Source organism: Geotrypetes seraphini, chromosome 8, assembly GCF_902459505.1.
Source record: "Geotrypetes seraphini chromosome 8, aGeoSer1.1, whole genome shotgun sequence".
Taxonomy (NCBI): domain Eukaryota; kingdom Metazoa; phylum Chordata; class Amphibia; order Gymnophiona; family Dermophiidae; genus Geotrypetes; species Geotrypetes seraphini.
The window spans coordinates 116,652,512-116,679,028 of NC_047091.1; the positions used below are offsets into that span (position 1 = coordinate 116,652,512).

The 26,517-nt window shown below is 43.1% G+C and overlaps 1 long non-coding RNA gene across 2 annotated transcripts in view; it reads right to left on the minus strand.

The window, feature by feature from the left end:
• LOC117365156 overlaps positions 1-26,517 on the minus strand; it is a 126,318-nt gene that overhangs the window by 50,320 nt on the left and 49,481 nt on the right. The gene's annotated exons all lie outside the window — the stretch shown is intronic.

Sequence of the window (26,517 nt, forward strand, 5' to 3'; positions counted from 1 at the left end):
TGCACACACAACAATATTGCAAACAAAACAAAGTTTATTTGGTTCTTGCATGTGTGTGACTGTTAGGGTCTATTGTTTTGCAAGGGCTCTTTGCTGTCCTCCTAGAAGCTGTTGCTGTTGTCCTAGGCAACTGCCTAGTCATGCCTAAACATTATGCCGGCTCAGTTAAACAGTAAGGTAAAGTTGTCAGGTGTCTTTCTCTAGATGTTTGGCAAGCTACTAAATGACTAAGTATGTGCATGCAGTAGCATAGTAAGGGTGGGTGGGGGGGCAGACCGTCCCAGGCACCATCTTGGGTGGGGGCACCTCTCCACTCCCCCTGCCAAGATCATGCCCTCCCTTCCCTGCCCCCGTACCTCTTTAAATCTTCACTAGTGTGAGCAACCACTCCGGCCACGTCTGCTTCTACGTCCAGCCGTTTGATCGTCCAAACTGCCAAGTCGTCTATCTTTATACTCCATTCTCGTCCAAAAATTTGTCCAAGTCAAAATTGTCTAGAACAAAACCTTTTGGACATGGGAGGGGGTCAGCAAAGTGATGGACTGGCTACCCAGACATGGCAACAGAGTAGTGGGGCACCTTACCGAGGGCACTGCTGTGAAAAAAAGGGTGCTACATAAACATCTCACCACAACTCCCTTATAGGTCATGGTGAGCCCCACCCCCAAAACACTCCCTAAACCTACTATACCCACCTGGCTACCACCCCAATAGCCCTTATGGCTGCAGATGCCACCTATATGGCAGTATAGTAGGGTTTTGGGGGATGCACATTTTTCAGCATGAATGCAGTGGTTAGAGTTGCATATGGGCCTAGTCCTCCTCTCTATGGTTCACTAACCCCCCCCCCACTCCCCTCCCCCCGACCACTTAAGCCACCTCTGTGCAGCTCTACTAGGCTTTCCTATGCCAGGTGTGATGTTCTGGAGGCAGGTATGTACTTTTTTATTCCAATTTTATGGGGGGGGGGTGGTCAGTGATCACTGGGGGAGTGTGTGGGGACTGTTTTTTGTCCCTACAGTGGTTATCTGGTCACTTTGGATACCTTCTGGGCACTTAGGCCTGTTTTCAGATTGCCTAATTCACAACGTATAAGTTCCGTCTAGGAAGTATCGTTAAACTTTTGATTATCGCTGCAGGATGACTAAGTCTAGGCAGGCCCTCATCTCGCCTACCCCCCCACCTTCACCACTCCTTCAAAAATGCCCCTTTTCACTCTGGGCGTACAGTGGCAGTGAAAAGGTCTAAGCTGCTTTTAGATATGTCTAAAACCGTTTCGATTATCAGCATTTTATTTATTTATTCAATTTTCTATACCGTTCTCCCAGGAGAGCTCAGAACGGTTTACATGAGTTTATTCAGGTACTCAAGCATGTTTCCCTGTCTGTCCTGGTGGGCTCACAATCTAGCTAATGTACCTGGGGCAATGGGGGGATTAAGTGACTTGCCCAGAGTCACAAGGAGCAGCGTGGGTTTGAACCCACAACCCCAGGGTGCTGAGGCTGTAGCTTTAACCACTGTGCCACACTCTCCACTTTGACGACCTGTCTTTTTGATTGTCCAAGTGCTGATTTAGGTGGGTTTTTAGACGTATTTCTGTTTCGATTATGTACATCAAAGGTTCTATATATGGGCACTAATTTGTGGTCCCTATACATATGGTTACTGCGGATGGGCAGACTAGATGGATTATTTGGCCTTTATCTGCCATCATGTTTCTATGTAACTTACAAACAGATCTAATCTGAAGGTCTGAGCCAAATGAATAAGCTGTACGTAAAGTACCAATATAGTATTTGCATCTTCTATATATATAACTGTATATGTATAAATGTAGAGGGGCATCTATTATCCCAAGATGCATTAGGAGGAGGAAGCCCCATCATTTTCAGCACGCGGCCCTGTATGCAGGAGGAAGTGTGCTTCTCTCCTGCCTATTTTCTCATTCGAAGGTCCAGAGGGGTACGGGGATGTGGGAGGGGGCCCCAGGAATGGGGGGGGGATGTGATGTGGGGGAGCAGAGATGTCAGTGAATATTGGGGGAGGTCCTGAGATGGCTGGGGAGGGGTGTAGGGCTCCGTTGCTCAACTGATCATGGCAGGAGGAATCCCCATGAGCTGAGCCGCCAGGAATCCCCGAAACTGGCTCAGCTGATGGGGATTCCTCTGCTGCGATCAGCTGATGGAAAGCCTATGGGTTTGGGGGTTTTTTTTCCACTCACTGGGGGAGGGGGAGGGTTCATGCCTTAAATCATCCAGTGGTCTTCTCAGTTTGGGCACCTTTGTGGAACTTAAATGCAACTCAAACAGGTCTAACTGCCAGCATCTAAGTTCCCTCTAGGAAAGCTTTGATTATGGCTGCAGTACGTCCAGATTGAAGCCTGCCCGATTCCCGCCCGTAACACACTTCCCAACATGTCCCTTTGCTCTCTGGATGCACAGCAACTTAGAAGTGCTGCTACATGTCCAGAAAGTTGGTTTTGATTATCGGCAGTTGGACATCTCTGCTATTAAAACATTCAAGTGCCGACTTAGGCTGGTTTTTGAACGTTTTAAAGTTTTGATTATGAGCCCTGTACTGTTTATTCAGTGGGGACTTGCTTTACATATAGGAATGATCCTGCTCATATAGTCATATGTCTGTGATAGATATGGGTATCCAGAAACAGGAAGTGATATGACATGAAAATTAATATATCTATTTTTTTTGACAGGTTCATTGGTTCTGGGTTTCCCCTACCCCTTCCACCTCACACACGGAATTTGAACACCTTGGCACAAATTAGCATTTGGTCGGCCTGTTAAAAATAACAATAATCAATGCATTTTGACAATCTAGCCTCTATGCACTGTGGTCCTGTCCATCCTGCATTAGTAGCCCTTCATAGGATGAGCCAGAACCTTCCGATGTAAACTATGAACAGGTTCAGAGACATATGAGAAAGATGTTAACCGTGCGTGTACAGAGAGCTCTTATCTTTCATGCATTCTTCAGCTTCTCACCAAAGTGAGTCCAGAGGAAGGGTGTTGAGGTAGGGGTGGGGGTGGGGGTATTTAATTAGAAGCCAAGAGCCATCCAAATTCCCATTGCTTTTGCTAAGCCCATCTGATGCTGGCTGCATAGACCAGCTGAGTAGAGAGAGAGTGGGCTGATAGAGATGGACAGCTCAGACACAATGAGCTATTCATGGGGGGCTAGACCCAGCTCTACTAGCCAGACACAATAGGGGGCTCCTGGTATTGAACACTTGTGTGTGTTGTGTCATTGGTAAGTTATTCTCTCCCTATTCCCCCCCCACCACCTAAAGGCTTTCTCTCTTCCATTGGATAATGGATTCGCATTGTGTGTCTGGCTGGGCAAAGACTGTAAAGGCAAAGAATGCCGTTTGTCTGACTTGTCAAAGGAGATTTGGCCACGAAAGGAAGGAGGAGGTCTTGGGCTCTTTTCCCTTCCATTCCCAGTAACATTGGACTTGAAGCCACCTCAACAAAAGCCCTTCTCCTTCCTTCATTGAAATTGAAATAAACATGAAAGGCAAGCCCCTAAGTAAAAACTGTTACATGGAGAAAATGGACCCTTTTTTCCTCTGCTTGTCTCAGAACCTTTCCCCCCTCCCCGACTGACTCATGTCCCCAAATATCTGTATGATGCTGTCAGTGCCCACCAAACATAGGTCAAGCAGGCACACAACCTTTCTTCCATGCCTAAGCAGAAGAATCTGTAGTGCACAGTGCACACACCCACCTCACTCCTATGCGCAAGCAGTCATTTTTTCAGGGGAGAAGACACTCTATTAAAGCAAATCTCTCCTGGGCCTGATCATGAAGGATATTTTGAAATCTTGGTTGTTGAGGGGAGGGGGTTCCCCAGGAAAGGTCTGGGAGCCATTATTCCTAAAACCATAAGACTAGCCTTACTGGGTCAGACCAATGGTTCATCAAGCCCAGTAGCCTGTTCTCACAGTGGCCAATTCAGGTCACTAGTACCTTGTCAAAACCCAAAGAGTAGCAACATTCCATGCTACCGATCCAGGGCAAGCAAAGGCTTCCCCCATGTCTTAATAACAGACTATGGACTTTTCCTCCAGGAATTTGGCCAAACCTTTCTTAAAACCAGCTATGCTATCTGCTTTTACCACAACCTCTGGCAACGTGTTCTAGAGCTCAACTATTCTCTGAGTGAAAAAATATTTCCTCCTATTCGTTTTAAAAGTATTTCCCTGCATTTTCATCGAGTGTCCCCTAGTCTTTGTAATTTTTGATGGAGTGAAAAATCGTTCCACTTGTATCCATTCTACTCCACTCATGATTTTGTAGACCTCAATCATCTCTCCCATCAGCCTTCTATTTTTCAAGCTGAAGAGCCCTAACCTTTTTAGTCTTTCCTCATATGAGAGGAGTTCCATCCCCCTTTTCATCTTGGTCGTTCTTCTTTGAACCTTTTCTAATGCCACTATATCTTTCTTGAGATAAGGAGGCCATTTGCGTAGTATATGCTTTTCAACACTCGTTTCATATAGGCATTTGTTTGATATCTTTTGTGCGGTTTGTTTCATACCTTAACTACCATGACCCCCTGAAGAAGGCATGTTATCCGAAACACGGACCGTGTCGGGTCCCTTGGTTGGTAATAAGGTTGTATATTTTTTTTGCATTTTCATTGGTTTAATAAACAACGCCTGCATCTTGTACATAATCTGCAGTTTGTATGTTGTTTTTTTGGCCAGAATTGAATGCAATACTCCAGGTGAGGTCGCACCATGGAGCGATACAGAGGTATTATAATATCTTTAGTCTTGTTAACCATCCCTTTTAAATAATTCCTAGCATCTTGTTTGCGTTTTTGGCCGCTGCTGCACATTGGGCGGAAGGTTTCATCATATTGTCTATAACAGGGGTCTCAAAGTCCATCCTCGAGGGCCGCAATCCAGTCGGGTTTTCAGGACTTCCCCAATGAATATGCATGAGATCTATGTGCATGCACTGCTTTCAATGCATATTCATTGGGAAAATCCTAAAAACCCGACTGGATTGCGGCCCTCGAGGAGGGACTTTGAGACCCCTGGTCTATAATGACATCCAGATCTATTTCTTGAGCGCTAACCCCCAAGGTGGATCCTAGCATCCAGTAACTGTGATTGGGTTATTCTTCCCAATATGCTGGGCCCACAGAGGCCACCTCAGGTGTATGCCTGCATGTTCTGACAAGGTTATGAATGGTACTTGCTGAGGGCAACTGTCTCCACTGTAGAATGGCCGGGAGCAGTGCTCAAGTGGGCTGGGACTGAGAAAAGATGTAGTGGAAGGAGTATGAAAAACGGACCTTTATTTAACTGTGGGTTTTGGGGGGATTTTGATTTTGAAATGTGGGGCCTGGTGGAGGTGCTGAACTGCTGGCAGTGCCAACCTGTAGCTTTGACAGCACAATGGCTTCCGTGGTTTTTGGATGGAAACTCTCAGGCAAAATCACATTCATTGACTGCAACAGGGCTTTAGCACTGCCTGTGCCTCTGAGCTGCTAGCAAAATTAAAATCCCACTCACAAAACCCAGAGTCATAATGATGAACACAAGGTTTGAGACTACATCTGAATATCCCATTTTCTGTGAGAGCCTCACTGTTTACTGCATTTATGGTTTAGAGATGCCTTGTACCTGTTTAAATTTGACTGCCATATCAAAAAGCATGGCTTATCAATATTTTAAAATTATCCCAAAAAACAAAACAAGAAAAACCCAGATCTTTAAAACACCTTTTTTTTCTATTTAATTACCGGTAGTTACTTTTCTACATTCACTACTTTTGAAATTATAACAATGGAAGCAAAAAAAAGTGTTTTAAAGATTTCTTTGGATAATTTTGTTGATTTTTCAGATTTAATTCAGATTTTTGTTTTGAGATTTATATTTTTTTGGGGGGGGACGGATGTTTGATTCATTTTTTGTAAATTGATCAAAAACATTGGAGGAGATATTGGTATACCGTATCACATGTGAGGGGAAGGAGAGCTACTAGATTTCAAGAGGCAATAATGAAAAAGTTGGCTTTAGCGTATCATAGTCCCTTGAGTCAGCCCTGGGTTCCCCCCCCCATTAGCACATGCAACTTATAGAATGCTATAAGTTTTGCCACATTTAGGCGCTCTCAATTATGGCTGGTATAACTGCAGGTGTGTAAATGTAAAAAACATGCAAATGCTGGATTACACAAGTATTCTGTAACAAAATCTGGGTGCTCCGTGCATGGAATCTGGCCACCTAGAAGCAGGAACCATATAGAATTGCCACTTATATGCATGAGAATCGTGGTTCAGCTGCTGGAAGGCAGGTTTGCTGTTTAAGATAAACCCTGTTCCATGGTAGGGATACCAGATTTTACTATTGTAAAATCCAGACCCATATCCCCTTCTTTCTGGAGCGGCTTCCGGGGCAGGCCGATGGCAGGAGGCTCACCTTGCTGCTGCTGGCTGGCCCGAAGATTCAATTTCAGCGAGGAGATAGGTGGGGGACGGGGGGAGAGAGAAGCACCATCCTGCGGTTGGGGGGAGAGTTGGAGAGAGAAAGAGAAAGAAAGAGAGAGAGAGAGAGAGAGTGGGCAGATGCTGTATAGAAGTGGGGAAGACAGATTTTGGATAGAACAGGGGAGAGTGAGGGCAGATGTTGGAGAGGGGGACAGAGAGGAAGGAGATGGCAGGGGGAATCAAAAGGGGAGAGAAAAATCCTGGCAAGAGGCTTAAGACGGCGGAAAGTGGAAACCAGATAATAACCAGAAAACAAAGTAGTGTAGTACCCATGTTTATAAAGATTAATAAATACAAAATAGGAAATAGAATTAAGATGATATCTTTTCATTGGACTAATTTTAATACATTTTTGACCAACTGTCAGAGACCAAAACCTTCTTTCTCAGGTTAGGACAGCTTACTATCTTGACCTGAGGAAGCAGGTGTTGGCCTCTGAGAGCTAAATGAAAAATATTTTAAGTCCTTTTAATAAAATATCATCTTATTTTCCTAATGTAATGTAATAATAGCATCACATCAACTTGGTCTTTTGTTCACAGAAAAAAAAAAAATTGCTCACATGAACTTGGTCCTTAGTCTTAGAGGGAACATTGAGCTGTACTGCCTTCGGTTTCAAGCAGTCTTGTGGCTTCCTTTGGCATGAGAACTCAACGTGGTTGTCCCAGCTGCATCCCCTAACGTCAGCCCTGCTGGTGAGGAAATTTCTAGAACAAGAGGTGGTACTATGAGGCTCACAAGAACGACTCAGGAATAAGATTGGAAAGTATTTCTTCACAGAAAGGGTAGTGGACAAACCTGACAGTGTTTCACCAGTCTGTCTAGCTGAGGAGAAAACTCCCCTTAGATGTCACAGCTAGCTGGGGGTCTCCTTCCAGTAACACAGCTGTAAGAGATGCATTCAGTACCCCAAGACTTTCTGGTTGCTTCTGACATACCAGTTTGTGAATGCCTGGTACGGCTGGGAGGTGGGGGAGAGAAAACAGTGCCATAATTCAGGAAAGCCTGTGATAAGCAGAGTGGGATGGCTGGATATGATAAGCAGAGGGTAAAGCCTGAGATTGCTGGGTCTCTATGGCACTGTGTAAGGTGCAAATACAGGCCTTAGTGTAACCAGCCTGCTGTGATATTCTCCATTGCTCTGAAAGGCATGAACTGCAACTCCCCTCCAATCACAAGCCCTGAACACAGGAAACTGGATCTGGAAATTATTCAAAATCAGGTCCTCCCACATGGCAGCATGCTACCTTCTAGACAGGACTGACCCACCTTGATGGAAGCATTTCAGTGTTTCAGCTGGTTATTTGTAAGCATTACTCAGGAGGACGACTGCTCGGGGGTGGGGTAGCAGGAAACAAAAGGTCTGATGCTTTGCCTTTTCATGACAGCTGCAGCCGTACTTTTTGTTTTTTTTTATGGGGAGTAGGGGGAATCGACAGATCCTTGCAGGCAGAGGAAAGGAGCCCACGTCAGAAGGTAGCAAAGTAATTATCTCATTGGGAGTCTAATACCCCTGCCTCTGGGGGGAGATGGGGGGAACAGTTTTGTTGCAGAGAAAGGGATTATAACAGCCAGCAGGATGAGACAAAGAGCCCCTCCTGAGAGGGGGGTGGTTGAGCTCCAGGGAGAGATGAAGGAGGTTGGGCAGCTCCTGTCTTCAGGAGAAGCCAAACACACACAAAAAAAGAGAGGAGGGGATGGGAGTGTGGAGCTAGGTAAACATGTATAAGCAGCTGTTCGTGGTCTTCTTGCAGTGGTGTGTTTTTTTTTATACTAATGCTGCTTAATTCTCTCTGGTACTGCTCTAATACTGTAGGGCTGTGGTTCAATCGCTGTGGGTTAGTGGGAAAGCTTGGGTTTATGAGAAGAAATCCCAACTCTCTCTTTGACCTTGAGGGTGAGGCACTTCATGTGCCCATGTTCCCACTCTAGTACTCTGGCTCTGCCACTGACAGTGTGAGTGTGGCAGACCGGGAGAAGAAGTCAAGTCCAAAACTGAGCAGGGGGAATTCCAGGGCTGTCAAATAAATAGGAAGAACTTCTGCTGCATGAGGACCAGCTGAGAGCCCTGAAACAATGCCTGATTAAAATTCAAGTATTTACCTTGGAGAGGTGAATGGGTCGCTGGAAGATCACCTGCAGAGGGTAAGGGATGTGACTGGAACGTGGGTCTCCAAGTGGGTGAGGCTAAGGCCAAACTCTTGCCCATTGGTTGTGCTCCTTTTCCATTAGATTCATGCACACGATGCGTTTGTGAATGTTATACCTTACATAGATACAAAATATTTTCTAAGGATATTCCAGATGGGATGGCGGGTGGTTTGAAAGGTGAATTCTAGGGGTAAATCTTGGTATAACATAAAAAAATATTAAAAAGGATGGCCGCATGTTTCAGAATGGGGAAGCATGATGTTGAATAAATTCTGTATTGCTTGATCAATGCAGATGTTTGGATGACAAACGAGCAGAGTTAATCTCTCTTGAGAGTAGAGGGATTCTTTTCTCAGCATTGTGCTTAAGAGGAGGAAGAAGGATAGAAGTGCCAGGCGTGGAAATGTACTGAGGGGGGTGGGGAAGACCACACAAACAGGGAACATCCCCAATACTTGTCCAATAAGAGTGACAGCCAAAGGGGGCAAGAGATTTGGAGAGGCAACTCAGTCACATAGAACCAAAAGCTACCAAGAAGTGTGAGGTGAGGAAGAAAGAAAAGATGGTACATATGTTGGGAAGGCAGTTGTAGGAGAGACACTGGCACAGGAAGGTTTATTGGGAGAGCTACATTAGCCCTTTGTCTCATACTATAAGAGGAAATTTGGTGGAAAACAGGTAACGATAAATCTCAGTGAGAGGAAGGCAAGCAACTATGTTTTATGGCATATATGCGTGTGTGTGAGACCCAGGGGTATGATAACATGTAAATGTTTAAAAGAAAAAAGTTTGAAGTGGAAAACTCAGGTTATCGCTGTTGAGGGGAAAAAACTGACACATTTTAAGATATTTAATTAATTAATTTCTGGGCTCATAGAAGCAACACTGTAAAAATGATAAGTAGTTGTGGTAAAATGGCAAAACTTTTATTGCTTCTGGCAAACTAGGGATGGGTCAGGAATTATCAGGTAACATTGAAAGAGCCTTAAAATGAGGCAGTTGCCTTGGTGACCAGGAGTAGGCGGGTCATTACATGCCCATGTAATGATGTTATATTGTAAAATCCAGAGGTGGTTCAGAACAGAGCTGCCAAATGGCATGAGGTCTGCACCAAAAGCTCTGACCTAAGGAAGATAATATGATGCCCTAATTTGAGAGGAGAGATGAAGGGAGGGGAATATATTAAAAACAAAACGAAAGAGACCATTGAGGTCATGGCCTAACCAACTTTGTACCCTACATGACATTAGCAACTAGTGAGCTTCAGGAGGAGGTGGAGTTTGGTTAGTAAGGTCCCCTGAACCAAAATGGTAGTCTACTGTCCCTGGTTAAGAGATATTCAAATTCCTCAAAACAGCTGCGTAGCCAGAGAAATGATTTTTTTTACATCCGAGATAATATGGGTAATCATTGGCTCCACCTCCAGTTTTCCTGTTGGCCTGTGCCTCTGTCATTGATTTGGTGGGCCTGATTCCAAAGTTCAAGGACAATGGCCCACACGCGACCATACCCTGCATCAAAAATGTAAATTATTTATTTATTTCTAAAATTTCTTAACCGCCTATAATTAAGCGGTTTACAGCATAAAACATTCACAATGATTCAAAGAGCAACATATAACAATACTTTCAGTACATACATTTAACCCACTAAAAATAGCATGGAACTACAGTAGGATTACATATCATCAATCGTTAATGAATCAAGAGCATTATTCATAGTTCAGATTCCTCTTGCACAAAAATTAAACCGTCTCCTGTGCAAAGGAAGTTCTATCACTCCTTTGAGCCTCATAGCATGATCTCTTGTGTTAGATTAGATCTAGGAGATAGTGAGATACGTTAGATCAGAAGATAGTTGATCATAAGAAAGGTGAGTTATGGAGCAGTTTCACACAGGAGAGGTAGAGGCAAAAACAGCTTGGGATAAGCAGAAAGGCATTCTTAGAAATCAGGATGTGAGGGTGAAGGACAAGATTGGGTGACTGTGGGTATGAAAGTATGCATCGAGAAAGCACAAGCTAGATGGGTCTTAACTTGCATGTCATGTCTTTCTTTATTTCTCTACTGTGTACATGCAAGACTTCTGGATGAAAGATGACCCAAGACCTTCAGGTAGAGTAGGGGGAGGGGAGGGAATGTTCACCTGGCTGCGCTCTGCAGACTCTGTTCTCACCAAACATGCCTGCCATTGACTACAACCAGTTCCAACTTCCCTTCTTTCAGCTGAACGTTCCGTCTGACTGGTTTCATAAGTGCGTATTGATTTATAAGAGCTGCAATTTGAAGCCGAAAGCACCCAACTTGGAAAAAAGGACATGCCAGCAGGGTCTAGCACAACAGTCTGATTTACTAGCTGCCTGTTTCCCAGTAAAACCCATCCCTTAAATATAAGGGCTACTATTTTCCAGTACAAATATAATTAAAATAAGTCTTTGTGTCTTCACAGGATGTCTCAGACCTGGGAGCAGGCTAAAAACATTGCAGGGCTATTATAGAGCTGCTGGGCTGATCTCACTAGTCACAGATGGGCCAAGTAAAGAACTGCCTTAGATTCAAGCTAGAATTGAGCAGGTGAGGTCTGTGAGAGGATATTAGAATGCTCTGAGACCTCATTTGGAGTATTGTGTACAGTGCTGAAAAATCAAACCTTCAAAATGATATACACTGGACAGAGTAGGTACAGATGGGTGTGTGCGTGTGAGTGACTAAAATGGTCCATGGTCTTCATAATAAAACATATGGGGACAGACTTAAAGATCTCAATATGTATACTTTGGAGGAAAGGCAGAAGAGGGGGAGATATGATAGAGACATTTTGGCATAAAAGCAAAGGAGACAGGTCTTTTTTTTTTTTAACTGAAAGGAAGCTCCAGAAGGAGGCGCCATAGCATGAAGGTGAAAAAGGACAGACTCTGGAGTAACCTGAGAGGCGCTCAGGGAGAACAAGGCCATAGCGGAGAGACTGAATGAATTCTTTGCTTTGGTCTTTATGGAAGAAGATGCAAGAGATCTACCTTGTTCACAAAAAGTAGGGCTGGACCAGAGGCACCAAAAAAAGAGGTGCTAGAGGTAAAACTCAAAACTACTTTAAGTATAAAGAGCTTTATTGCTCTTTATTACCTTTGTAAGTGAAACCTTTGCACTGCAGTGAGCAGCACTCAACTTGATTATTGACTTATTAGTTATTTGCAGCAACTACTAAGGTATTCAGCGTTACATTGTTTTTAATACCATAGAACACAGATTGTGATCCCCTGAAGCAGGCACTTTGTGCCGAAACACAGATCTACGTTGTGTCTCTTTTGCTCTATCCATATCTTTGGTGGAATGGTTTTATTTGTATTTACAATAAAAATATTTTTGTTTTGCCTCTAGCACCTCTTTTTTGTGCCTGTGCCTGTGGTGCCTGTGGTCCGTCGCCGCCTTTTGTGAACTAGTTCTCCTTGACATAGGGTTTTTGTGCTGTCCTTTTGCCTTTTTGTGCTAGAGATCTATCCTGTATCTGAAATGGTTTTCAAAGATAGTGATGTGGAAGAACTGAAAGAAATCTTGGTGAACCTGGAAGATGTACTGAGCCAAATCGACAAGTTAAAGAGTGATAAATCACCTGGATTGGATGGTATACACCCCAGGGTACTGAAAGAACTCAAACACGAAACTCATTTTTTTGTGAATGTCAATTGTAACCCATTCTGAGCCCCCAGGAGAACGGAATAGAAATCGAATTGAATAAATAAATTGATCTGCTGTTAGTGAACCATAACCTGTCATTAAAATTGTCTATAGTACCTGAGTTCTGGAGGTTGGCTAATGTAATGCCGATTTTTATAAAGGGTTCAAGGGGTTATCAGGGAAATTACAGACTGGAAAGCCTGACTTCAGTGCCTGGCAAAATAGTGAAAAGTGTTATAAATAAAATTATGGAACACATAGACAAACATGGTTCAATGGGCAGAGTCAACATGGGTTCAGACAAGGGAAGTCTTGCCTCACTAATTTGCTTCATTTCTTTGAAGGCATGAATTAACATGTGGATAAAGTTGATATGGAGGGGCATTTTCAATATGACGTCTAAATCTGAGTTTAGACGTTTTGCGGAACATGCACAAAAACCCAAGCTTATTTTCAAAACTGCAAAATGTCTATCTTGTTTTTTGAAAAGAGATGTCTGTGTTCAGTGAGTCTGTCTTTTTTCAAACATTTTCACTAAAAAAACAAACCAACTCTAAAACACGTCTAAATCACACAGAACAAGCCATTCAAGAAAATTGTCCAGACTGTAGTGCTTGCAGGATTGGATTATTGTAATATTATACTTCTGGGGATACCATCAATGTGTGTTTTGCAGGTGGTACAGAATTCCATCATATGTCTATTGTGTAGAATTGGCAAATCTGAACATTTTATAACAATGTATGGGTTAACTATGGAGTTCTGAGTGAAGTACAAATTAATAGTGATGGTTTATTTTAGCCTTAACCATGTGGCACCAAAGTATCTGCGGTACTGCTTGATACCTTATGTACCTATCAGAGATTTGAGATCTTCTACACAAGCAGGCTTGGTTGTTCCTTCTCAGAAAAGTTTGCATTAGAGACATAAAAGTTTGCATAGAAACATGATGGCAGATAAAGGCCAAATGGCCCATCTAGTCTGTCCATCCGCAGTAACTATTATCTCTTTCTCTCTCCGAGAGATCCCATGTGCCTAGCTCAGGCCCTTTTGAATTCAGACACAGTCTCTGTCTCCATCACCTCTTCTGGGAGACTGTTCCATGCATCTACCACCTTTTCTGTAAAAAAGTATTTCCTTAGATTACTCTGGAGCTGATCACCTCTTAACTTCATCCTATGCCCTCTCATTGCAGAGATTCCTTTCAAATGAAAGAGACAACTCATGCACATTTTCATCACGTAGGTATTTAAATGTCTCTATCATATCTCCCCTCTCCCACCTTTCCTCCAAAGTATACAGATTGAGATTTTTAAGTCTGTCCCCATACGCCTTATCACGAAGACCACACACCATTTTAGTAGCCTTCCTCTAGACCGACTCCATCCTTTTCATATCTTTTTGAAGGTGCGGCCTCCAGAATTGTGCACAATATTCTAAATGAAGTCTCACCAAAGTCTTATACAGGGGCATCAATACCTCCTTTTTCCTACTGGCCATACCTCTTCCAATGCACGCTAGCATCTTTCTAGCTTTCGCCGTCACCTTTTAAACTTGTTTGGCCACCTTAAGATCATCACATATAATCACACCCAAGTCCCGCTCTTCTGTCATGCACATAAGTTCTTCACCCCCTAAACTGTACCGTTCCCTCAGATTTTTGCAGCCCAAATGCATGACCTTGCATTTCTTAGCATTAAATTTTAGATGCCAAATTTCAGACCATTCTTCAAGCTTCGCCAGGTCTTTCTTCATGTTATTCATGGAGTGTCTACTCCATTGCAGATATTGGTATCATCCGCAAAGAGGCAAATTTTACCCGACAACCCTTCAGCAATATCGTTTATAAAAATGTTAAAAAGTCTATAAGAAACAGTGTGTTCTCATATGCAGGACCATTAGAGCGGAATAAGCTGCCTGTGCACTTAAGGCATCTTAACGAGCTTGTACGAATTTAAGCGAATGTTGGAAAAAAAAAATCTTTTCTGTAATATGAAATATGATGCTCAGTAATGTTGGGTTGTAACATGACAGCAGATTCTGTTTTGCGAGTATGTCTATTTGTATCATTATTTATTTATTTGTTCATTTTTATAGCCCGTCCTCCCCAGAAGCTCAGAACGGGTTACAATAAAATAAAATTACGTACTTGGAAATTCCCTAACTGTCCCGAAGGCTCACAATCTAGCTAAAGTACCTGAGAAAACAATTATTAAATAGTAAAGACATAACAATTCAAATAATAAAAATAAGAAGAATAACACTAAAGTAAATCAAAACCCTCAAAGACCCCAAAAACAGCCAAGGAGGAAGCAGGTCATAGCTGATATTGAAGTCCGCTGGAGCAGGGACAACCGTAGGCCCCACAGACAGCAGGGCCGATTTGTCAAGATCTCTGGCTGTGTGATGTCTGTGTGATTATTGCTTTATTATGTATGTATTTTTTGTAATCTGCCGTGGACAAAGGCAGACTGGAAATAATAAAGTGAATTGAATTGGGATGTAGGACGGGCCAGAATTTTTAGTCAACTGGTCACACAGACATCCCAGCAGAGCAGTGGGGCACCCTAGGGGGGCACTGCAGTGAACCTCACATAAAATGTACCAGGTACACATCTCACCATAGCCCCCTTATATTTTATGGTGAGCTCTCAAAAATCCACCCAAAACCCACTGTACCCAACTGTACACCACACCAATATCCCTTAAGCCTGCAGGTGACACCTGTATGCGGGTCACAGTGGGATCAGGATGGTGTTTGGAAGGCTCACAAATCCCATCATAAGTATAGTGGTTAGAGCGAACCTGAATCTCTATGATTGATTATACCGTCTGCCAGATTACTCCAGGAACCTGCTTGCTGCTCTACTAGGACTGGTCATAACATTAGAAGCTGTCATTCAGGCAGGTATATACTATTTCATTCACATCTTTGAAGGGTAGCAGGGGTTAGTGACCACTGGGGGAGTGTGCATGTGTGTGTGTGTGAGGGGGGGGGGGGTCATGCTTACATCCCTCCAGTGATTGGTCAGTTTGGGCACCTTTTTGGCACCTATCCGTTGTTAAAGCAGGTCTAATCTAATCTGATCTGGCATTTATGAGTTGCGCTATGTCCAAGTGGATTCAAAGCAATTTACAAGCTGAAGTTATAGGTAGTCAAAATGGTACATTGCAATAAGCAGAAGAGGGTATAATTCTAGAGAAAAATGGCCCGAGACATCCAAATTGTGCCCTGGGTGTGTTTTTCAATGTTCGATTATGGCAGAAAAATGTCCAAGTCATAAACCCACCCTAGTCCCACCCACACCATGCCTCTAGCAGGCCCCGTTGAGATTTAGACAAACTGCAGATGAACAGCATAGAAATTTGTCTAGAAAATAGGTTGTTTCGAAAATGGCGAATTGGAAGGGTTTTGCGAGAAAAACGTCTATATGCCCCTTTGTGCCACCTTCTAGACACCATTCTTCAAAAATGATCTCCACAGTTTATCTAGATTTTTAGAAAGCTCTTGACAAAGTTCCTCATGAGAGACAGCAGAAAATAGAAGATTAAACGACCATTTTTTCTCAATGGAATAGGGTGAAGTGCTGCAGGGATCTGCAATGGGACTGGTGCTATTTAACATATTTATAAATGATCTGGCAATCAAAATGACAAGTGAGGTGATTAAATTTGCAGATGGCACCAAACTATTCAAAGTTGTTACAACGCATGTGAAAAATTGCAGGAAGACCTTAGGAAACTGGAAGACTGGGCATCCAAATGGCAGGTGAAATTTTATGTGGTCAAATGCAACATTGGGAAGAATAATCCAAGTCATAGTTACCTGAGGCTAAAGTCCACCTTAGGAGTCAGCACCCAAGAAAAACATCTAGGTGTTATTGTAGACTGTAGACTGTATGCTAAAATTTTCTGTCTAGTTTGTGGTAGTGGACAAAAAGCAAAAAGGACACGAGGAATTTTTAGGAAAGGGATGGTAAATAAGACCAAGAATATTATAATGCCTCTGTATCACTCCATGATGTGACCTCACTTTGAGTATTGCATTCAGTTCTGGTCATCATATCTCAAAAAAGGTATAGCGGAATTAGAAAAGGTTCAATGAAGAGCAACCAAAATGATAAAGGGGATGAAACTCCTCTCATATGAGGAAAGGTTAAGAGGTTTTGGCTCCTCAGCTTGGAAAAGTGGTGGGGGGATATGATTGAGGCCTATAAAATCATGAGTGGTGTAGAACGGGTAAAAGTGAATCAATTTTTTACTCTTTCAAAAAGTTCAAAGACAGGGGACACTCAATGAATTTACATGGAAATACTTTTCAAACAAATAGGAGGAAATATTTTTTCACTCAAAGAATAGTTAAGCTCAGGAACTCGATGCCAGAGGATGTGGAAACAGTGGTTAGCATTCCTGGGTTTAAAAAAGATTTGGACAGGTTCCTGGAGGAAATGTCCACAGTCTGCTATTGAGATAGACCTGGTAGGAGGCAACTGCTTGCCCTGAGATTGATAGCATGGAATGTTGCAACTATTTGGATTTCTGCCAGGTACTTATGACCTGGATTGGCCACTTTGGACCCAGTATGGCTTATTTATTTATTTATTTACTACATTTATAGGCCGCTTATATCAAAGTGACTTACAATAAGACATGCATAATTAACAACACAAACACCTCTAAAATAAATCCTCGCACTATAAATACTATTTACCTTATGTTCTTCTACTTTATGGAAAGAATGGCGAATTAATGGAAAGGCCTCTTGATGGAGGTGGTAAAGACGAAGACTGTATATCTGAATTTAAGAAATCATGGAACAAGCACATAAGACTTCCAAATGGGGTGGGGGGATAGTAGAGGTGTAGGTTGGGAAGGCTGTATAGGCCATATGGTCATTATTTGCCACCATTTTCTCTGTATCTACTATTACAGGGATAAATCTCTGGGTGAACAGAAGCTTACAGTGCCAGATTCCTCCCCTAGTTCAGACTGAGCTGGAAGTAGAGAGGAGTAGGGGAAACTGCTGTGTATACTCATGGCAATTATTCTGCTAGGCTATGTGTATATATGGGGGAAGTTTCTAATCTAATCTAATCTAATCCTTAGGTTTGTATACCGCATCATCTCCACGTTCGTAGAGCTCGACGCGGTTTACAGTAGTAGAAATAGGAAGGAACTACAACAGAGGGTTAGAGGTAGAAGTGTGAAGAAAATTTAGAGGACTTGGGATGCCAAGATATAAGAGTTTCCTTGATTCCTAAGTTGGAGGGAGACTTACATTTTTTGAGAAAAGCCAGGTTTTCAGATGTTTGCGGAAAACTTGGAGAGAGCTCAAGTTCCGAAGAGGGGAGGTAAGGTTGTTCCAGAGCTCAGTGATTTTGAAGTGGAGGGAGGACCCTAGCTTTCCTGTGTGGGAAATGCCTTTTAGCCAGGGGAAGGATAGTTTTAATTTGTGGGAGTTTCCACATCCACTGCTTGTACTTTACCTGTTCTGATGTGGGCAGAGCTGGTGCAAGGGGATTAAATGCCTATGGAAACCTTTAGCCCTGAGCCCCCACCCCCAATTAACTTTCAGACCTTTAGCATCACTCTTCCTCCCCCTCCCCCCCAATAGTTTGATTACAGTCAGCTAGGGTCACCTTATGGCTCCAGACTGTAAAGGCAATGATGGTCCCAACAATAGCCACAGTTTGGTGTTATCACTAAACAGTTGGTTACAGGGTCTGAGCACTTTACAAATATTTAATATTTATTATTTTATTGTTACAAACTCATTGAGAGCTGTGATATAGAAACTGCATCCAGAAAAAGGAGGCCAGATTGAGACATCCGGGTTTTACTTCCATTGCTTTCAATGGAAGGAAGGAAGACAGATTGAACATCTGGGTTTTACTTCCATTGAAAGCAATGGAAGTAAAATCCAGATGTCTCAATCCATACTCCTTTTTCTGAAGCCATATGGTAACCCAACATTCAGCAATCATGATTGCTGCAACATAACCCTTCCCACTCCTCTAAAAATAAATAATAAGCACTTTCCATATGGATAGCAGTAGACACTGATCAGTGGCATAGTAAGGGTGAGTGGTGGCGCCCCTCCCCCACCCTCTTCCCCGCCCCCCTGCCACACACCCCTTCCCTTTCCCCGTACCTTTTAACTTCTCCAGTGTGAGCAGCATGCCCGTGTCACTTTGATGTCACTTCATAGGTGCAGGTCCCGGAAGTGACATCAGAGAGAGCACCAATGCCGACGCAGGCAGCAACCTCGCACTGGGGAATTAAAAAAGGTACGGCAAAAGGCAAGGGGCACACACGCACAGCGAGGAGAGGAGCAAGGGGCGCAGAGAGGAGGAGTAGGGGTGGCCCCCCTGCACCTCCCTTTCTACCCAACTGGCACTGATTAGTTCTTTGGATTTGTGTGGCTGTTAGTATCTATTGTTTTGCATTGACTCCAGTTACTCTTTGCCAGCCTGCAACCTCCCCCCTCCCGTGTTTCCTAAAGTTTATTTATTTTTTATTTTAAGTTTATTTAAAATTTGATTTTAACGCTTTTCAGCATTTCTAAGCGTTGTACATTAATAAAATGGGATACAAATAAGTACACACGACAAACGCAAAAGACCTAAATAAACTTACAAAAGAAACATGGGGGGAGGGGGGTGGGAGGAGAACTACAATATTTAGAACAAGAAAGACAATTAAAAATTGAGTAAAGGGTAGGGGAACATAAAATAGTATTAAAAAAGAATCGCAAAAAAAAGGATTTTTTCCTATTTTTCTTCTCTTTTCATATATATATATATATACACACACACACATATAAATACAGGAATTAATTTATCCCTCTCTGTCACTAAGGTGCGCTAACAGATTAGCGCGTGCTAAACGCTAACGCATGCATGTTAGTCTATGGACATGTTAGCGTTCAGCACGCACTAATTCGATTAGTGCGCAGTAATCGGCTAATGCACCTTAGTAAAAGACGGCCTGAGTTTTTAGTCAAATATATCAAACGCATCCTTGAAAAGAAAGGTTGTAAGGGAGCCTTTAAATCTATCTCTTATGGTCTCTTCTCTGAGATAAAGGGGTAAGGTGTTCCAGAGTTGGGGAGCCGTTAACTGAAAAGCTGCCACCCTGGCTATTTGCCTGATTTGCTTAATGGGGTAAGTCAGCCCTGATGATGGGGCTGTCTCCGAATGTGGCTTACACTGCTGCTAAACTACCTGTACCTATTTTTGGTAAGGAGTAGGAGGGGGGGGGGAAGAAGGATGGATGGGGCTAATTTGTACTGTATCTTTTTGCCAGTAGACAGGAGGGACCTGTGTTTTCAGAACTGGCAGTGTAGTAGTTTTCACCCGCACAGAATTTGTTTTAATTACAGGAACCTCCACACTGCTTTCATAGCCCTAAGACGAACCTCTTAGAAGGAAGAAGTCAGAACTGGGAGAAAAAAACCCCCACATTCCTGCCATGGTATTTAGTAGCCATGTTAGAGACTGTTCTGCCATCATCAGGGATTGAGCTATGAACGCTAGAATTCTGTGCTCTACAAGTTCTGCATTCCTTCCTGAGGGATTTTGTGTAGAGAATGACACGGTGACAAAATTCATCACCGTCCCTGTCCCCGCGGATAACTGCAGGAAACAATCCCATGTCATTCTTTAGTGTCTATCTCAACCTCAGTCCTTCTACACCAGCATTCTTCAATGCAAGGCTTGAAGGTCAGTACTCTGATTTTTCCCTCTCTCCTTAAAGAATGACATAGAGATGGTTTCCTATGGTTATCTGCGGGGACAGGAACAGTGATAAATTCTGTCACCATGTCATTCTCTAATTTTGTGTTCTGTTGCTAGAGTTCCATCTGTGTCTCTCTCCAGTCAAAAGTCAAAAGTCAATTTCTATTTTATTTTCACTCTGAACTGTATTTGAAGTAGGATAAGCATTCCAGAAATGCCAAGTCTCACTCATTAGGAGTGTGTCACCCTCTTTGAGCCTCTTCTGTCACTTATTAGAGCCTCAGTGCCAGTGCACCGATCCTGATCACTGCTTCCATGAGGAACAAACCTATGAGAGGAAAATTCAAGTGGCCAGAGGTGTAGCTAGGTGTGGTGCAAAGGAAGCAGCCGCTCTCCCAAATGAATTTTGAATGAAATGGCGCCTATGCGAATTGGGCCTGCAGCCTTGCCCCGACACCTATTTTACAAAAAGTCTGCTCCCCCAGGTATCAAAACCTGGCCACACGTCTGCAAGCGACCCAACCAGTAGGAAGAAATCAGAACTCAGCTTTCTGTGTACTTTGCTTCTCTCTGTCCTATCCATCCTTTTCCTTATACAGTAAAATCTTGGATTGCAAGTAACTTGGTTTGCAAGTGTTTTGCAAGACAAGCAAAACATTTTATTAAATTTTAACTTGATATACAACCAATGTCTTGCAATATAAGTACATACAGTATACACACATCACAACTGAGCCGATGGTTCTTCTCTCTCTGACGCTGCGGGAGTGTAGTGACTGTTCTAAATGAGCAATGTCTTGCAATACAAGTACATAACAGTATTTTGTATTAAAGTTTTAGGGCTGAATTTCCATTATTTCTTATGGGGAAATTTGCTTTGATATACGAGTATTTTGGATTACAAAAAAGTTTTCGGAATGAATTATGCTTGTAAACCAAGGTTTTACTGTATTTTGTATTAAAGTTTTTGGGTTTTGGAACGAATCATCTGAGTTTCCATTATTTCCTATCGGGAAATTTGCTTTCATATACAAGTGCTTTGGATTACAAGCATGCTTCTGGAACGAATTATGCCCGCAAACCAAGGTTTTACTGTACTTGTATTTGCTCTGAAGCTTGTGAGTATAATTTTAGCTTCTGAATGGAGGGAGTTTTCAGCCCAGAGAATATACCCACATAACTGCTTAGTTATTTTGACAAATTCCTTTGACAGTTCCCTCATGCTGCCTCTTTTCTGTTGCATCCTTTCAGAGATGCATGCCAACATGTCACTTAAATCTTTCTAGATTTCTACTCCAGGCACACCTTCTAAGAAATAAAACAAAACAAAAAGATTCTCTATTTGGCATTCAATATCACCCTTTGGGGTGGTAGATATCACCCTTTGGGATGGTCCACCCTTGGTGGTGTCTCTGAGATTCTTCTTCTGTTTAGCTGACATATTCTGATGTTTTTAGGGACATACAGCAGGACAGACAGAACAGAAAAAGACAGCAGCCATCACAGACTGGAAAAAGGTAGGAATGAGTAGAAAAAAATAGACTGTATACTGGAAGAGGAAGGTCTTAGAGAACTTAGAAATTGATATGGATGGAAAGATTGGATAGATCATATAGTCTCTATCTGCTGTCATTTTCTACCATACATTTCAATGGTACAGGCAAATTGTTTCAAATCCTGGTTAAAATGAAAAGGTTTATAGATGAAGGAGCACCTCAGAATTGGTCTGTTCAATATACGAGTGGAGGAAGCAGGAAGAAAAGCTAGTCTTTTATGTGAGGGTTGCTCAGATACTGTAACTGTGGATCCTCCTGAAAGGGGGATAGATGGTCAAAGGTCAAGAAGTGATTCATTCTTGGACAGCTAAGGTCCAGCACTGAAACTGGGGTGGGGTGAAAAAGTCAGTGCACAACAAGGGCTGAGTTATTGAGGCCCACAAAACAGGAGAGGGACCTTGGAATGATGATACCTGATTTCATGGTAGTGACCCAGTGCAACAAGCCGGAGGGTTGATGTTGAGCATAGGGAGAGGCAGAACCAGCGCAGGAGTATTTGGTGCCCTAGGCCAGGGGAAGCCAATTCCAGTCCTTCAGAGCCGGATACTGGTCAGGTTTTCAGGATAGCCACAATGAATATGTATGAGATGGATTTGCATGCACTGCCTCCTTGAGATGAAATCTATCTCATGCATATTTATTGTGGATATCCTGAAAACCTGACCTGGCTCCTGCTCTCGAGGACCGGAATTGCCTACTCCTGCCCTAGGCAAACCCTCAATCTTGCACTGCTCCCCAACTGAATTTTAGACTCTTAAGTTGTCATCTTGAGATTTTGATAAGTAAACAGGTATGATCATCCATTAATAGCCCTGCCAGAACACCTAATCAGACATCATTCTTTGTAAGTTTTAAAATGCACATAATAAGGACAGTTTCCAAAAGTCATTGGTCGAAGTAAATGAGCTGATTGAAGGCTGCCCACTCTCTCTGTGGGTAAAAATGTGCTTATGGTTCTTTGGGTTGGTGTGGCTGTTAGGACTTATTGTTTTGCTTTGACTGCAGCTGTTCTGCTACCCTCCAGAAACTACTGCCCTAGGCAACTGCCCAGTCTGTCCAATGGTTAAGCCAGCCCAGGGTGAAGCGTAACTGGTGAGCAAAAAGAGAGGTGATATTTCCTCTATGCAGGTCATTGATGAGACCTTGCCTAAAGTACCATGTTTGGTTCTGGAGGTCACACTTCCCAAAGGACACAGAGTGGAAATAGTCCAGCAGAGGGTTAGCAAAATGGAATTAGGCATATGGAAAGATGGGTGGCTGGTGGATGAGAAGATTGGTTAGTAACTTGCCTGTCTAGCGCGACAGTGGCAGACCTCGCATGCTACCTAGATAAAATTTTAGACAGTGCTGAGGAGGAATTGGATGTCTTGGTACATATAAGTACCAATGATATAACAAAGTGAAGTAGGGAGGTCCTGGAAGCCAAATTTAGGCTTTTAGGTAGAAAGTTGAAATCTAGAATTTTCAGAATAGTTCTCTGAAATGCTGCCTGTTCCACATGCAGGATCCAAGAGAAAGGCAGAGCTCAGGAGTCTCGATGCATGGATGAGACAATAGTGGAGGGAGGAGGAATTTAGAACTGTTAGAAACTGGATAACATTCTAGGGAAGGGGAGCCTCTTCTGGAAAGATAGGCTCCAGTTAACCAGGTAAAACCAGGCTGCTGGCATTAATCTTTAAAAAGGAGAGAGAGCAGCTATTAAACTAGAACCTGGGAAAAAGCAGAGAGTTGCTCAAGAAGAGCATATGGTTTGCAAGAAGACATCTTTGGGAAGTTAGGGCATCCCAATAGTGAGGTTGCAATGAAGGCAAGAGTAGACCAGGTACTTTTAAATAAAGCAGATAAATTTGAAAGACTGCACATTATCACTCTCAGCTGTTGAATAGGAACAAAAACCAATGATGTATGTGTATACAAATGCTAAAAACCTAAAAAAACAAGATAAGTGAGTTAGTGGCTTAGTAAGGGGGAGGGGCGGTCTACCCCAGGTGCTGTCTTGGTGAGGACACAGGCAATCATCCTCCCTCCTCTCTGCCCCCCCCCAACAGTCACACATATGTGCCGTTTCCCTTCCCCCGTACCTTTGTAATGTTCCTGGTGCAAGCAGCAACCCCCAACCTGATGTCACACCAGTGTCGGTTCTTCCTCTGACATCACTTCTTGGACCCATGCCTAGGAAGTGACATCAGAGGAACAGCCAACGCTGGCACATTACAGAAGTACGGGGGAAGGCAAGCGGCACACATGAGGCAGGAGGGGGCATGGAAGGAACATGTGGAGGTGGGGGCACGAAGAGGGCAGGGGAGGGGCGCCACTGCCCCAGGCACCTCTCATCTTTGCTACGCCATTGAGGAGAGTTAGAATATATAGCACTAAATGAAAAGGCAGAAATACTAGATCTCTGAAACTGGTGGAAGAAAGATAACCAATATAGTACTGTAATACCAGGGTACACATATATCACATTGATAGGGTATGTCAGAATCGTGAAAGGGTAATGTTATACGAGTAGTGCTTATGGCAAAGAATACAATAAGCGGTATTAGTCGGACCACAAACGCGATGAGAATTCTCTAGTGACTGTGGCAAACTTCCGAGTCGTGAGTGAAAAGCTTCTTTGGCATAAGCACTACACGGACATCGAACAGCAATTAGAGACTCTTGACAAAGGCAGGATTGCCGAAACACTGTCAGTGTCGAGTGCTGAAGCTGAAATTCATTCAGCCTCTACAGCTACTCATGCTGACCAGATTGGTACTGCAGGTTTCCAAGGTATTTGCTATACTGTCCATTCAGCGTACTGCGAGATGCCAGCGAGGAGGAGAAGCACTGGCTGACTGCCTACAGAACATGCCTTTCGTGGTGAGAGACACGTCCTGTAGGCAGTCAGCCAGTACCTCTGATCCTCGATGGCACCTCTCCTCCTCTCTTATTCCAGCAGCTCAGGACCATCTGGAGGGCCTCCACGCATGCGGACATCGACATGATGATATCATGCATGCACATGACATCATCGCATCGACGTCTGTGTATTTCTGGATACCCTCCTGCTGCAGCTCCAGAGAGTTTGCAAGACCCTGCTATACAGTATGCCTAACATTTATAAACTTGGGCTTAGCAATGTACTGGACTAGGTTTGGTATGTACATTTGTCCTTTTACCTTGCTGATATCAAGAAATTCATTTTGGAAAAGTAAGTTTGCCTAGAATTGCTTTTGCTCTGGAAATGATCTGTCCTGGCATTTTATGACGATCGCACTATACCCCCAGCTCTGTCATGTTCCACTATCCCCCTATCCCAATAATTTTCAAATCCATTTACCTTGGGAAGCTCCCCTATCTGGTAACAGCCTCTACTCTATCTAGCTGAGGGTGAAAGCCGGGTTCCCTAGCTGGATCGAGGGAAATTGTTTCCGGGGGCACATTTTTTGGGGTGAGATAGTTTATTAAAATTTTCATTAAACGCTTATACAATTAAAAAATATAAAATGGGAGAACAAACAACAGAAAACAGACAAAATCTTCGTACAACAGACAGACTTGATTGGGAAAGGGCAATTGTAAACAGGAGGAAAAAAGGGAGAACTGCAATTTATAAGTAAAGAAAACGCAAAAGGATAAAACAATGGGATATGAAAAGGTAGGGATTGGCTTCAGGAATAAAACTCAATTGGAAAACTCAATCGTAGGCATCTTTAAAAAGAAAACATTTTAGGCTACAGTACTCTTGTTCTGCTCTTATATAAAGTGGAAGAGAGTTCCAAGTTAAAAGAGCAGTGACCAAAAAAAAAATGGTGGCAATTATTTTAAATGAGGGGACGTTGAGGGTATGTTGCGAGGCAGACCTTAAAGTTCTGGGAGGATCATATGGTATTAAAAGTCTATCTAGGAAAGCAGGGGGGAGGGAGGCGTTAGTCTTTTGAGTTTTGAAAGTTAATAAGGCAATTTTATATGTAATTTGGTGCGGAATGGGAACCAGTGTGCATTCTTTAATAATGGAGTAACATGATCAAATCTTTTCGAGTCCGGAATAATTTTTATGGCCGCATTCTGAACGAGTTGGAGACGCCTAATATATTTTTGACACAGATAACAGGACCAGTATTCAGTGGAATCTGTGTTCAATTGGCACCTGCTTTACCACCCTACTTTTCTTGCCATCACTATGCAACATAGCAGCAATTTCCAAGCCACCTTTACAAACCAATGCTTCTTTTAAAGTTCCTTCTTTTGTTCCCCATCCCCTCACTGCCAGCAGACTTAGCTGAGAGGCCACTGGCTGCCCCCTCTTCAATCCTGTGCAGTATTCACGGGTAATAACACAGTGCATTTTTGATCAGATGCTTGTAATTTCATTCCCAGGGAGGGACAGACATTTTAAGAGTCGCAGTTGTCTAGGGTGGGGAGGGAGTATGTGTGTTGAAAATAAAAGCCCTTTTGGTTTATGCAGCAGGCGCTTTAAAAGGAGCTTTGCTACAAAGGAAGGAGTGTTCTCAGCCTTTCAGAGTGTGTGTGCACGCTAAATAAATCTAGGCCTTGTGTATTGAGCGAGTGCGCTGGCTGTGTGTGTATGTTAACATTGAACTGACCCCGACGGGTGTGACTCCTTCTCTCCGCCGTCTCCTCTGGGCGTGGGAAAAGGGTTTGACCTCCTTTCATGGCTGCTCTGCTTATTCAATGCACCAATGGGGACCGATCTTCTCGCCCCCCTCCCTTCTCTCTCTCTCCCTTTCCATTCTTTGAAGAGCCTCCCTTTCAAAGCACCTGAAAAATTCATCTCATTATTCAGGCCCTAGCTGCATTGAAATGCCACAGGGCCTGGGCTGCCTCCCCAATCAATCTTGCTACAGAAGCCCCCCCCCCATCACTACTGTCTGGAAA